Genomic DNA, 13,381 nt, shown 5'->3' with positions numbered 1-13,381 from the left:
AAATTCTTAATTATCCCTGTAATTCTTTACTCCAGAGTTATTTCTTTTTTAACCTTTTCTTCTAAATATCTCATTTAACTTAAATATTTTAAAAACTCAGTTGATTTCTTCTAGGAGTTTTTGCTGACTTGTGACCAGTAACCTTTTGCTGGCCCTAGCAAAGGTAAGCTTGTTGGAAGGCTCTTCAGGTTCTAAATTGTAGATTCACTCTTTGTCTATCCTCTCTCCGCATAGCCCAGGATCGTAGGTTAGTCTACAATCCTGTTCTGTGATCAGTGAGAGTTTACCCTATTTTGTACTTCCTGCTCTTCAGGTTTAGCTACAGGTTCCATCTAACATCCTAGCTGGATCCATGACCTCTCTTTCTGGTCAGAACAATATAGCTACTGGCTAACTCTTCTTCCTGTTCTTCACCCTGTACACAGCCAAAGGCCCTTTGTTGAATGTTTGTGTCAACCTTCCTGGCTAGACCCCTTCCCCAGTGCCTGCAGGCCTCTGTCAGTGTTCTTGTGTTGACCTGGATTAGAAAAATGATACACTGCAGTTTTTCCTTTAATTTCTCAACCACCATTTTTCTTGACTTTGTTGGATAAGTCGTGGGAGAGAGCTGGGCTCTTCTGTTTCTACTCATTTTACCATTTCTATTAGTCTCTCCCATATCTACATTTAGCTATCTTTAAGTACTGCTCCTGAATTGACAATTATTTTTTATGGGTAGGATGCTATAGTAGAGAGAACAACTCAATGTATAAAAAAATCTGGTTCTGAATTCTAGCTCTGCTATTTACTAGGTGTGTGATCTTAACCTTTACTGATTTGGGTTGCTTCATCTGTAAAGTGAAGATGATAAGATCTGATATAATTTCCTTATAGGGTTGTTGTAAGAATTAAACAAAACAATTCTTTGTAAAAAATTTTCCAACCATACAGTATTATCTAAAGGTGCCATTATTTACAGAATGAATTATTTTCTATAAAGTAATGACAGTATACAGTTCAATCATCTACAGTTTCAATAATCTACACTCCAAATACACATTTTTCAGTTGTGTCCAATGCTTTGTGACTCATTTGGGGGTTTTCTTGGCAAAGATACCGGAATAGTTTACAATTTCTTGGGGCATATTCTTTTGTCCTGGCCCTGCTTACCTGCCCCACCCTGTTCAGTTTTTCTATAGCACTTCCCACACCCCTAACCATTGTCTTTTGACCCACTTGTCATTAATATAGATGTGTACTAATCTGTTCACTATTGCCACAAGTGTACACCAGCCCCATCTGTTGTCCTAATTTACTATTAATGATATAAACATATACCTCCTACACTAAGAATTGTTCTCTCTTTGTCTCTGTCTCTCTTTTAACTGAGAGTGACAACTTCTGCTTTTTGCTATTGTATCATCACAGTGACAATGGATGTAAGTGGTTATAAAACGATGGTGAAAGAATAGGGTAACCAAAGTGAGAAGATAAAACTAAGTCCTAATTAGTGTGAATAATAAGCCCAATAAAGTAATCATCTTATTTGAATTCTTATTACTCAAAGTTTAATATATGCTAACATATGATAATTGATTCCAGACCAACAGAAATATACATTGCGAATTTGAATAATACAACCACATCACAAAATTCATTATTTGAACTAATTAAGATCTGTCTATAATGCCTTCTAGTCCCATTCAACTTCATTATTTCTGCTCAATTCCAGCATCATATACCGGAGAATACAATGATAATCAATGGCATGAAAGTGTTGCTGAGGTTGTGGCTCATGGTCAGGCTCCGAAGCAAGTGCAGAACGTGGATGGGACAACTAAATGAGCAAGGCATTTACTTTTAGGGTTACTCCTGATCTCGAACAATTCAATTGTTGATAATTTCTCCAATTTGAGTTTTCCTTGTATAGCTTCTGGTGGAGATACTGACTAGCAGATTAAAGGATTAAAAGGTAGGCAACAGGAAAGAGAAGGAAGAGAAACAAAGAACCTATATAATTCAGAGTATATGCTTTATCCCTGAATAGCCCCAAGAAATGGTTTATTTTGCCAGAGTCATTTAAATTCAGATTCATTTAAGAAAAATATAGTCAGACTGATACATTGTTGGTGGAATTGTGAACACATCCAGCCATTCTGAAGAGCAATTTGGAACTATGCTCAAAACGTTATCAAACTGTACATATCCTTTGATCCAGCAGTGTTTCTACTGGGCTTATACCCTAAAGAGATACTAAAGAAGGGAAAGGGACCTGTATGTGCCAAAATGTTTGTGGCAGCCCTGTTTGTAGTGGCTTGAAGCTGGAAAATGAATGGATGCTCATCAATTGGAGAATGGTTGAGTAAATTGTGGTATATGAACGTTATGGAATATTATTGTTCTGTAAGGAATGACCAGCAGGATGAATACAGAGAGGACTGGCGAGACTTACATGAACTGATGCTAAGTGAAATGAGCAGAACCAGGAGATCATTATACACTTCGACAACGATATTGTATGAGGACATATTTTGATGGAAGTGGATTTCTTTGACAAAGAGACCTAACTGAGTTTCAATTGATAAATGACGGACAAAAGCAGCTACACCCAAAGAAAGAACACTGGGAAATTAATATAAACTGCTTGCATTTTTGTTTTTCTTCCCAGGTTATTTATACCTTCTGAATCCAATTCTCCCTGTGCAACAAAAGAACTGTTCGGTTCTGCACACATATATTGTATCTAGGATATACTGTAACCTATTCAACATGTAAAGGACTGCTTGCCATCTGAGGGAGGGGGTGGAGAGAGGGAGGGGAAAAATCGGAACAGAAGTTAGTGCAAGGGATAATGCTGTAAAAAATTACCCTAGCCTGTAAAAAATTACCCTAGCATGGGTTCTGTCAATAAAAAGTTATTTAAAAAAAGAAAAGAAAAGAAAAGAAAAATATAGTCAGGAAAATCTAATTTTGAGTTCATTAATTTCACTGTGCCTTTCTAAATGTCTCTAGAATTTTTCTTCCAAGTCTTTTTTTTTTCATATCCCAGCCATAACTACTTTGTAGAATAACTAGATATATTTATGTAAGTATTACATTTCAAATTATCCATGACTCTCTTTCAATGGTGGTGGTTTCCTATTTGGTGTTAGCAGAAGATAATGCATTCAAACACAGAAAAAATGTTTTTGGTGATGATTACACTATGAACACAGACACTCCATTAATCTGATTTTACATAAACTTATTAACCTGGAGGAAAGGAATCAAATTATTGACTGGTTTGTGATACTGTATGTTCTAAGAAGTGAATCCTATGAGATCAATTTAAATCCTTAGTTTACAGAAATTAAATTTTCATCCTATGATTTCATATAAATTGTTCTGAGTAATGGTCTTGATAGTAATACCTTTGCTCCTTCTATCTCCTCAATTTTATGTAGATCTTTTTTTTAAAAAGACTGATGAGAGTGGCATGATATTGTAACATATGATTATTAGTAATTAACTCCAAGTGACCACTATGGAATGTTCTTTGAATAGGATGGTTATTTATTCTTATGTTCCTATTTTAGCTGTAAAGATAATTTGCCATTTATATCATGAGACTTGATAAAATAAATAATTTCTGGGGGGAAAAAAAAAGAAGAGAATCCCTTATCATGATTCTATGAAAAGAGTTTTGGAATTCAAGTTCTAGCTTTGCTACTCACACAGTAGCCATGTGACTTTGAACAATTCACTGCCTCAGTTTTCTCATAAGTAAAATGTATGCAATATTTACCTTATGAGGGGCAGCTAGGTGGGCAGTGGATAAAGCACCAACCCCAAAGTCACAGGACCTGAATCCAAATCTGACTTCAGACACTTAACATTTCCTAGCTGTGTGACCCTGAGCAGGTCACTTAACCCCAATTGCCTCAGGGGGGAAAATATATATCTTATGAGTGTTTTTATAAAGAATACCATAATAAATTTGAGCTATTCTTATTAATCTAAATGTTCTTAAGGAAAGTTCTTGGCCATAACTAATGAAAAGACCTAGAAGGGATCTTAAGAGATCTTCTAGTTCAATCTTTTCATTTTTCAATGGAAGATACTAAGATCCAGAGAGATTATATAATGTGCTCAACACATTAAGTAGCACTGCCAGAATTTAAATTCCATGTCATAAGATCAAAGATCACAGAAATCCAAAAGTGCTCCATGAGATAGATCAGGCTGTTGCACTGGGACACAGACCAACTAGTCCATATTCAGGTGATGACAATCACTGTAAGGCAGAGCTGTGATGAGGAACTTCCTTTCATTTTAGACTTCTTCTCTCATTGACAGAGACATTGTTCTCCTAAATGACAATGAATTCTTGGCATCTTTTCAGTACTGATTGTGCCTTCTCTTATATACTCCCAACACATGGGTTCTTTATTATTATTATTATTATTAAAGCTTTTTATTTACAAGACATACGCATGGGTAATTTTTCAGCATTGACCCTTGCAAAACCTTTTGTTCTAACTTTTCCCCTCCTTCCCCCCACTCCCTCCCCCAGATGGCAGTTAGACCAATACATGTTAAATATGTTAAAGTACATGTTGCATGCAATATATGTATACATATCCATATAGTTTTCCACTTCTATATCAAGAACTTTGAAAATTCCTTTTACTCATTATAATTTCCTGCCAGATTCATCTGTTTATGCTTTATTCTTCTTAAACTTATTCTTGCCCAATCCTTCAATACTTTCCCAAATCATTTTCTCAGTTCCTCCCTTCCCAATCTTGACTCTTTGGTTAACTCTTCTCAAATCTCTTGTTCCTGTGTCCTCTCACTGCTCACACACTATTAACCCTGGATTAATCTCACCATCTGCCTTCTCTGCTCCTACTCATATACTGAATAAAGTTGGAAGAAGTTGCACAATTGTGCTAACTGGATCTACTACAAATTTATTATCTAATCTTATCCATGCATTTAATGCACCAAGACAATCCTTTTGCTCTTTCCTCAATAATTATTCCACTCACCATAAAGACTGCTCCGAACCTTTTCTTTCTTTAAGCTTCCCAAAGGACTTCATTTCTACCCTCTCAAATTTAGCTTCATACTTTATCAATATAATAGATGTCCATTACCGTGAGCTTCCTCTTTCCCTGTGCTCTATATTTTGTAACACCTTGGTATTAAACTACCTTTATTCCAGTCACTGACAAAGAAATGGCCATTCTTTTTGCCAAGGTCAACCCATATACATGTACCCTTGAACTCATATCTTTTTGTCTGATCCAGAAGATTATACCTACTATCATTACCCTCATCTATTCTTCAAAGTTCTTTCCCTGTAGACTATAACTGAGCCTAAATCTTCAGATCCTTCCAAAATTCTCATTAAGTATTTATTCTTCCCTTTCTTACCCAAATTCCTTGAAAAAAATCACCTATTATTCAATTCCTCCATTTATTCTCTTCTATATTTTCTTCAAAACTCTTTATATTAGAAACTGAAATTGCTTTCTCTAAAGTTAGTAATTGTCATTTGTGAATAGAATCTAATAGCCTTTTCTCAGAGTTCTTGGCTTTTCTGCAGCAAATGACACTGCTGACTCTTCCTGGATATTTGCTCTACTCTGGGTTTTTGACATGGTTCTCTCATGGTTCTCCTTCCCACCTCTTTGACTATATGTTTTGTTACCTTACTATAAGTATCCTCCTCAGGCTCTGTCCTGGACCCTCATCTCTTTTCTCTCAGTCTAAAGAGAATGCCTTGGCTCTTAATTGGTAAACTCAATAACTTCCATGGATTCAATAAAAATGTCTATGCAGGTCTCAGACACTTAACACTTCCTAACTGTATGACCCTAGGCAAGTCACTTAACCCCAATTGCCTTAGGAAAAAAAAAGTCTATGCAAAATTCAAATAGGCTTGTGATGGAAAGTGCTATCCATATCCAGATAGAGAACTATGGAAATTTTAAGTGGATCAAAGCATAGTATTTTCACCTTTTTGTTGTTGTTGGTTTGCTTGTTTGTTTTTTTTTCCCTTTCTCATGGTTTTTTCCCTTTTGATCTGATTTTTCTTGTGCAATATGACAAATATGGAAATATGTTTAAAAGAATCACACATGTTTAACCTATATTGAATTCCTTGATGTCTTGGGGAGGGGGAAGGAGAGGGAGAACAATTTGGAACACAAGGTTTTGCAAAGACGAATATTGAAAACTATCTTTGCATATATTTGGAAAAATAAATAAAATACTATTAAAAATGTCTATGTAGATAGCTTCCAGGACTATATATATATATATATATCTATAAAGACATGTATATAGATATATAGATATCCAACCCTTTTGTTTCTCCTAAATTCCAATTCCATATCTAATTCCAAATCATCAATTGCCTGTGGTTCATTTCTAATCATATATCTCATATTTATGTCAAACTCAAAATATCCAGAATAGAAGGCACATTATTTTTCTCCTCAAATCTACTCTTTTTTCAGACTTCTGTATCTCAAAGGATAGTACCACCAACCTTCCAGTCACTTCAGATTTACAAACTTAGCATGAACCTTGACTCTCTTCTCTTGCTTTTTTTATATCCAACTATCAAGTCTTGTAGTTTATACATGTCATTTCCATCACTTGCTGTCCATTTATAACCAGAGCAAAGACACAGATGAACACTTTGTGTGACGGTTGACTCTTGTCACCTCTTGCCTAGACCACTGCAACAATCTCTTAATCAGGCTCTCTCCTTTAGACTCTTCCCTATTCTACCACAAAGTCACCAAAGTCTGACCATCTTACTCCAACCACTCAATAAACTCTAGAGATTCCCTATGCTTCAGGGATGAAAGATAACTTTCCCCCCCATTAAAAGCCCTTTACAATCTACTCATCCTACTTTCCAGTCTCCTCCAATAACTCCACTGAAAAGAAAAACTAGTCTTTTTTGTTGTTCCTTATATGGGATACTGTTTTTCTGACCCTGCTTTGATTTTTTCCCTCTCCCCTACCTCATCCTAAAATGCTCTCCTTCTTGATTTCTATTTTCAATTTTTTGGAATTCTTGATTTTCTTTAAGGCTCAGGTTGACTATTATCTTTAGCACTTCTACCTTCAAATTTAGCTACATTTGGTAACTAGAGCTCTGCTATGCTCTTTTCTGAAAGAGAAGAGACTCTTAGCCTAGGACTGAGAGAAGCCTCTGTTGTTCTTTCTTCTCAAATACTCAAAGCTCTGAGGTTTGATACCTTCCAATTCTGCAATGAAAGGAAGGAGATATATTTGTTCTTAATTCTTCCCCAGGGCCAAGATTATATTATAATCACATAGTATTCAGTTTCATTCATTGGGGTTTTTTTCCTTTTTATGTTATTATAATTATTTTATATTCTTTGGCTTTCCCTGTATTAGTTCATATAAATGTGATCATACTTCTCTGACATCTTCATATTCATTGTTTCTTACAGTGCAGCAATAATTCTATTACATTTGTATCATGACTTTTGTTTTTTCCACTCATTTCCCAGTTGAAGGACATCATTTTTTCTTGAGTTCTTTCCTATTACAAAAATGATGCTATGAATAATTTTGGTGTATATGGGTTTTTTCCCCCTAAATTAACCTTCTTGTGATATGTTTTTCTCCTATTTCTATTCACTTTAATCTGCATCGGTTCATGTGAATTTTTACAGGTTTATTTGAAACCACTTTCTTTATCATTTCTTAAGAGCACAGAAATATTCCTTTACATTTACATACTGAAACTTGTTATGCTATTCCCTAATTCATGAATGCCCTGTCATGATCCCCAATTGAGTTTGAGATATTAATTCCCTTTCCAATTCTTCCTTTCATAGTTCTCATTTCTTTTCTAGTGCTTTCATTTCTTCTAATGCTCTCATTTCATCAATAATTTTTTAAAAATTATTTTTAAAAATTCTTATTTTACCTCTTCCAGGAATTTTAGTTGAATTTATTCCCAAACTCTTTTTTTTCTTTCTGTCTTCTTTATATCTGGTTTTCTCATTTGTTTTGTTTTGTTTGAGCTTTTGTTTATTTTTTCTCAATAGTATTTTATTTTTCCAGTAACATGTAGAGATAGTTTTCAACATTCATTTTTGTAAAATTTTGAATTCCACTTTTTTCCCTCCCTCCTCAGGATAATAAACAATCTGATATAGGGTATATATGTATATAATCATTTAAAATATACTTCCATATGATTCTTGTTGTTAAAGAAAAATCAGAACAAAAGGAAAAAAAAGCAAACAAATAAATAAAATGAAAATAGTATGTTCAATCTATATTCAGTCTATATAGTTCTCTCTCTAGATGCAGATGGTATTTTCCATCCCAAATCTAATGAAATTGTTGTGGATCACTGTATTGTTGAAAAGAGCTAAATCCATAACAGTGATCTTCACAAAATCTTGTTATTATATACAATATTCTCCTGGTCCTGTCTGCTTTCCTTACTCAGTATCAGTTCATGTAAGTTTTTCCAGACTTTCCTAAAAGCAGCCTGCTCATCTTTCTTATTGAATAATAATATTCATTGTATAGTTTAAGAAATATTGAATCATGCTAATTCTCCTTGGAAAAAAAAAGAGAGTATAAAGCTGGGAAGAAGAGAAACTATTACAATGAATCTCTCAGCATTTGCTAGCAACCTTTTTTTTTCATATCTTAAAGATGCTGCATTTATTTTTTCCTAATTCAATCTTATTTTATTATCAATTTTAAATTCTCTTCCTCCCCAACCCATTGAGATGGCAGTAAGTATAAAGCCCATTACAAATATGAAGTTATAAAAAAAAATTCCACATTAGTATGTTCTGAAAACAAAGAAAGAAAAAGAAAAAAATGCTTAAATCTGCACTTTGAATCCATAAATTCTCTATCTATAGGTATAGATATTTTTCATTATAAGTCATTTTGACATTGGTAAATTATTGTGTTGATAAGTTACTAAGTATTTTACAATTGACTTTTTACAATAAAGCTGTTACTATATAAATTGTTCTCGCTCTATTCACTTTATTTTGCATCAGTTTATTCTCAGGTTTCTCTGAAACCAACCCCTTTACCATTTCTTACAACATAATAATATTCTGTCATATTCATACATAGTAATTTAGTCACTCCCAATTGATGAGCATTCCCCTCCCTAAGGATACTTGTTAAAGATACTCCAATAAGTTGGGCTGTTTCATAATCTTTTTCACCCTGGAGGTTCCCTCCAGATCGTGTGTGTGTGTGTGTGTGTGTGTGTGTGTGTATGTGTAGCAATTGTGGTTATGTGACTTGTCCAAAAGTTCAAGTTTATGAGGCTAAATTTGAATTCAGGTTTTCCTGACTCTTGGGCTAGTGCTCTATCCACTGACATCTAGCTGTCCCTATGTCTAGAGTTTTATGGAAATAAAGGGTTATTTTAGGGAAATCTTAAGCAGCAGCTATCCCCAGACTTGTAGTGGTATCTCCTGGAATTACAGGGATATACACCATCTGAAAATCATGGGATCTTCCATCTAGTCCAAAATTTTCATTTTTTAGAGAGGGTAAGAGAATTGCTTAAAATCATACAAACTGGGAGTTGAGCCTAGAGCCTCTCCTTCCACAGACAGCTACCTTTCTACTTAACATTCTGCTTCCTTAAGTGGTGACATTTACTCACTATTAATTAGAGAAATGCAAAATTAAAGTAAATCCTAGGTACTACTCCATACTTAACAGATTGGCTAATGTGACAGAGAATGAAAATGATTGTGTTTAAAAGGATATGGGAAAAGTGGACCACTAATGCACTGTTGGTAGAGTTGTGAACTGATCCAACTATTCTTGAGAGCAATTTGTAACTATGTCCAAAGGGCAATCAAACTGCATACTCTTTGATCCAGCAATTCTACTACTAGGTCTGGATCCCAGAAACTCTTTTTCTGGTAATTAATTGGAAAGTGAGGGGATGCCCATCCACTGGGGAACAGGTGAACAAACTGTGGTATATAAATGTAATGGAATACTATACAAGAAGGCAGATATCAAAAAAAATTAAGACACACACAAATTGATGCAAAATAAAGAAAGCCAAGCCAGGAGAACATTGTACAATGATGAACTGGAAAATGTTATCCATATCCAGAAAAAGAACTGATGAAATCTGAATGCAGATCAGAGGACACTATTTTCACTTTATTTTTTCATAGTTTTTTTTTTTTTTTTTTTTTGCAAACTGTAAAATTTTCTTTTACAAACTATTTCTCTTTCTTTCACATGATGAATATAAAAAATGTTTTATATACATTATTAATTAGAGAAATGCAAATTAAGACAACTCTGAGATACCACTACAAACCTGTCAGATTGGATAGAATGACAGGGAAAGATAATACGGAATGTTGGAAGGGATGTGGGAAAACTGGGATACTGATACATTGTTGGTGGAATTGTGAATACATCCAGCCATTCTGGAGAGCCATTTGGAACTATGCTCAAAAAGTTATTAAACTGTGCATACCCTTTGATCCAGCAGTGTTTCTACTGGGCTCATATCCAAAGAGATCTTAAAGAAGGGAAAGGGACCTGTGCAAGAATGCTTGTGGCAGCCCTCTTTGTAGTGGCCAGAAACTGGAAATTGAGTGGATGCCCATCAAATGGAGAATGGTTGGATAAATTGTGGCATATGAATGTTATGGAATATTATTGTTCTATAAGAAATGACCAGCAGGATGATTTCAGAAAGGCCTAAAGAGACTTACATGAACTGATGCTGAGTGAAATGAGCAGGACCAAGAGATCATAATATACTTCAACAACAATACTATATGAGGAGATGAACTAAATCAATTCCAACAATGCAATAATGAATAGAACCAGTTACACCCATCTCCCAGAGTTGACTGGGAGATGACTATGAACCACTACATAGAATTCCCAATCCCTCTATTTTTGTCTGCCTGCATTTTTGATTTTCTTCACAGGTTAATTGTACATTATTTCAAAGTCAGATTCTTCTTGTGCAGCAAAACTGTATGGTCATGTATAAATTCATATATTGAATTTAACATATACTTTAACATATTTAACATGTATTGATCTACCTGCCATCTGGGGGAGAGGGATGGGAGGAAAGAGGAGAAAAAAATGGAACAAAAGGTTTTGCAAATGTTAATGCTGAAAAATTACTCATGCATATATCTAAGTAAATAAAAAGCTATAAATAAAAAAAAGTTTTACATGATTGCACATATATGACTTATATCAAATTGCTTACCATCTTAGAGAGGGGGGAGAAAATGGAGGGAGAAAATTTGGAAACCAAAATTTTATAAAAAAGGAGTATTAAAATTTGTCTTTACATATAATACTAATTTAAAAAGAAGTGACATTTACCAAATAGTTTTAGCAAAAGCCCAATACAGGGAATCAACATCAGCGGTTGATTCCATTAGCATTGCTGCAAAGAAATTCAGAGACATTGTTCAAGGGTCTCCCTTTCCCTCTAAGATGCTCTCAGAACTGATAAGTGTTCTCATCACCTGAGATGTCTGCTTCCTTCTTGGATTTTAGTGGTATCATGCATTTCTGATGCTTTCTCTATCACTGATCTCTGGTTTATTGTAAAATTTGTAACTAATGTCTCTAATTTAAATGGATGTTGCTGAGGATTAGGAAACTGTATTGAAACTTTGCAGTACAACTGAAAGCTTCAAACAGACATGGTATTGTCAGCTGACCTTCAATGAACTCTTGACAAAGAGTCACCATCTCTTTCTCAAGTCACTGATAACACCCAGTCTAAATAAATACAAATGTTTAATTTAACAGTTAAGAACTCAGGAAAACAACACAGAATAACAATCTGCTGTTCAAACCTGCCAGATGAACTAAGCATAGGACATATGTAAACATTCTCCAAAGATATATCATACCTAACTTTTCTAGTATTCTATTTACTTCTTTAACTTCTTTCTTATTTATTTTGTGGTTTGATTTATCTAGTTTTGAGAGTGAAAGCTTGAGATCTCCCACTATTATGGTTTTGCTGTCTATTTCTTCTTGCAGCTCTCTTAATTTCTCTTTTAAGAATTTAGATGCTACACCACTTGGTGCATATATGTTTAATATTGATATTGCTTCATTATCTATGCAACCCTTTAGCAAGATATAGTGCCCTTCCTCAACTCTTTTAATTAGGTCAATTTTTGCTTTTGCTTATTCTGAGATCAGGATGGCTACCCTGCTTTTTTTTTACTTCACCTAAAGCATAGATTATGCTTCAGCCTTTTATCTTTACTCCATATGTATTGCCCTGCTTCAAGTGTGTTTCCTTAAACAACATATTGTAGGATTCTGGCTTTTAATCCAGCCTGCTATCTGCCTCTGCTTTATGAGGGAGTTTACCCCATTCACATTTATGGTTAAAATTACTAACTCTGTATTTCCTGCCATCTTGTTAACCTCAGATTATGCTTTTCTCTTTCCTTTTCCCCTTAACCCCCTGCCTAGTATTAAACTTGTGCGCACCACTTGCCTCGCACAGCCCTCCCTCTTTAGAATCCTTCCCTCCCCCTTAGATTCCCTCCCCTTTTCTTAAACCTTTCCCTTACAATTTCTGTATTCCCTTATATTTATCCTACTCCTTCTCTTTTCACTTTTCCCCTCCCACTTTTCAGTGTGGTAGGAGAAGTTTCTCTGTAAATTGAATATGCCTAATATTTTCTCTTTTGAGTCAATTCTGATGAGAGTAAGATTCACACTATGTTCATCCCCCTCCCTTCTCTCCCTCAGATATAATAGGTTTCTTTTGCCTCTTCATGAGATGTAGTACCTCCACTTTTCCCTTTTCTGGTACAATATGCTTTCCACTCTAGATTCTTTTTTAAAACAGTAAAACCAAATTATACATGTACTCTTTATGTATATTCATAACAGAAATATAGTTCCTAAGATTTCTTTTTACCTTTTTATGTTTCTCTTGAGTCCTATATTTGGAGGTTAAACTTTTTGTTTAGTTCCAGTTTTTTCTTCAGAATTAGATGGAATTTACCTATTTCATTGAATGTCCATCTTCTTCCCAGGAAAAAATTCTCAGTTTGGCTGGGTGAGTTGTTCTTGGCTGCATACTAAGTTCTTTTGTCTTTTGGAATATTAGATTCCAGGCCCTTTGATCCTTTAATGTGGATGCTGCTAAATCCTGAGTGATCCTTATTGTAGCTCTTTGGTATTTGAATTGTTTTGTTTTGTTTTTTTCCTGGCTGCTTGTAGTATTTTTTCCTTGGTATGATAGTTCTGGAATTTAGCCACAATATTTCTTGAAGTTTTGATTTTGAGATCTTTTTCAGTAGGTGATTGATGAATTCTTGGAATGTCTTGGAATGGAATGGAATTCATT

General features: G+C 34.6%; 1 protein-coding gene across 5 annotated transcripts in view; it reads right to left on the bottom strand.

The window, feature by feature from the left end:
• Positions 1-13,381, bottom strand: part of CCDC57 (coiled-coil domain containing 57) — a 294,880-nt gene that overhangs the window by 44,739 nt on the left and 236,760 nt on the right. The gene's annotated exons all lie outside the window — the stretch shown is intronic.

The sequence above is a fragment of the Antechinus flavipes genome, chromosome 4 (assembly GCF_016432865.1).
Source record: "Antechinus flavipes isolate AdamAnt ecotype Samford, QLD, Australia chromosome 4, AdamAnt_v2, whole genome shotgun sequence".
Lineage (NCBI taxonomy): Eukaryota > Metazoa > Chordata > Mammalia > Dasyuromorphia > Dasyuridae > Antechinus > Antechinus flavipes.
The sequence above is the reverse complement of the archived record's forward strand: the minus strand, read 5'-3'. Positions and strand labels throughout refer to the sequence as shown.